The sequence below is a fragment of the Colletes latitarsis genome, chromosome 4 (assembly GCF_051014445.1).
Source record: "Colletes latitarsis isolate SP2378_abdomen chromosome 4, iyColLati1, whole genome shotgun sequence".
Lineage (NCBI taxonomy): Eukaryota > Metazoa > Arthropoda > Insecta > Hymenoptera > Colletidae > Colletes > Colletes latitarsis.
In genome coordinates this window covers 25,849,265-25,851,489 of record NC_135137.1, presented here as the reverse complement: position 1 = coordinate 25,851,489, position 2,225 = coordinate 25,849,265, and the positions used below count along the sequence as shown (strand labels likewise).

Below are 2,225 nucleotides of genomic sequence, written 5' to 3'. Positions count from 1 at the left end.
CAAAATCTGTCTACCCCCAATGAAATATCAGTAGTAGAAAATAATTTACAAGCGAAACAGTAAACCTTACCTTCAGATTTAGAATAAATTAGCCATCTTCGTGTTGTCCTTTGTCCATTCGTCAGTATTCTTGTAAAATATGTTGTAGAAAAACGCCTGTTATTTTCGTTCTTAGAGAAGTTAAATTGAGTAACTTGTATAAGACCATGCTGAACTATTAAATTTACTGTTTGTTGTGTTCTGTTAACTGGCCACGTGCTAGGATCTTCAATGTCGAAATTTCTGTTTTCTTCTTTTTGTGCTTCAATTTCCATATTTTTAATATCTTTTTCTTGATGAGTTTCACAATCTCTCGTTTTTCTGTTGTTTCCATTTTCATCCAATTCAGTTTCGTTGGTGTCTTCTTTATTTTCCTTCACAGGTGCACTCAACTCTTGGTTTTCCTCTTCCAAAGGGATTTGATTCATTACCGTATGTTCTTCACCTTCGTTTGGCTGTCTTGAATGACTAGTAGTTTCAATTACATAATTCAAAATGTTGTTTGTTTGCTGTTTAATATAATCGTCTCGCTGCTTCTTCCGTTTCAATTTTTCAGCCCCACTTAAGTATTTCCATCCACGATCTCTATCCTTGCTAGCCATAACGGTTCTTAAAAAAACATATTTCTGTGTATAAAATTTTGTTGGGGTCCAAGGAAGAACACGAGTTGGTGGCGTAGATCAGTTTAATACCGGCTGGACTACAGTTTTGACTGAACACAAGAATGCCTTTTTTCGGGGTTTTTTTCGGGGTTGATGAGTAAGGCCGTGTCCTAGTGTTTGCAATCTAGAGTATACTAATTTTGCACGGCCTTGCTCAGCGATGTGACTCAAGAGGAAAAATAACATGATTCATGCATGTCATCCGACAATTTTGTCTGTTACAAAAATGAATAAAATCGCGCGCCAAAAAACATTTACTGCAAGATAGAATAAATTACATATTTCATTAGTTTGTATATAGTTGAAACATTTCTCTGTTTTTGCTCACTTTATCGAAAATTTAACATTTGGGGCGAAATTAATTTAATAATAACAAATTCAAATTCTCAACTAGTTGTATGTATTGGATTTCATTTGTATGACTACCATACGTTTTTTCTGCGTCGCGATTTCAATTAGGGTCGATTTTCACTTAAAAGAGGGGAAATAATTGAAAACAAATACTTACCAGAAATCAAACGTTTTGAAAATGTATATGTCACGCTTTATACCATAATATAACGTTGAAAAATATTCGTCGTCTTAAATTTACCGAAACGTAACGATCACAGTCCTTGCTACGCGTCGAGAGATTGACTAACGCTCAGCATCCAAGACCGTAGCAATGCAATAGCCTGATACGTTTTTGTTTAAAACATATGAACCACAAGACGGTAACTGACACACAACCACTAATAAATGTTAGGCGTTACTATGTCCAGTTCCTATGCAAGTTCGTAGGAGCTGACTCGTCGACAGACTCCCAAAAATTGGGGAGTCTTACCTCTATTTTTTAAGCAGTTTTTTAAACAAATCCAAGTAATATTTTTTCGCATCCATAATTCGCTTTCAGAGGCAAAAATTCAAAGTAAAAAATTTGTAATCATGTGTGACTTTTGCAAAAAACTATTGATGCAGTTTAACTTCTCTAAAAAGTACATTTCTCTGAAAGCGCCTGGATTTTTTTATCTAAAGTAGTTTTCAAGATATGAGGACTTTATGGAGTTACACTGAACTTTGATGATTTTTGTCACACCTTTAAACTGAATCATCGCTACTAAAAAAATGTTTTGTATCTGTTAATGGTATCATCATTTTGTAAAAAGTTAATCAAAATCGGTGTTTTTTAATTGAGTAATTTTCGTAAACCGTGGGGCCTCTCAAAACGCAGGGTCGGATTACGGCGAACGCGCTGAACCTGTCTTGCGCCGACCCTGAGTAAGGCTGTCTAGTAGGCCCTGCTTTAAATGACGGGATATTGTGTAGCCGATCAAGGAACGTATATGTATACACTACCGCTCATAAATGTTGAAGTACTCTCAATAAAAGCATAAATCATATAAAAACTCAGGAAAAATGGGAAAATATTTATTTTTTATGTATAGTCCGGGCCACAACACAGCGAGGTCGTAAATAATTAATTCTGCGGTGATTTCCGAGGCTGTTTTGCATCTATTCCTCTTGCTGGTAACCACTATTCTACAA

At 35.5% G+C, this 2,225-nt stretch overlaps 1 pseudogene; it reads right to left on the bottom strand.

The window, feature by feature from the left end:
• Nucleotides 1–223: 223 nt before the first annotated feature.
• LOC143341455 (uncharacterized) lies at nucleotides 224–641 on the bottom strand (annotated as a pseudogene).
• Nucleotides 642–2,225: the final 1,584 nt, after the last annotated feature.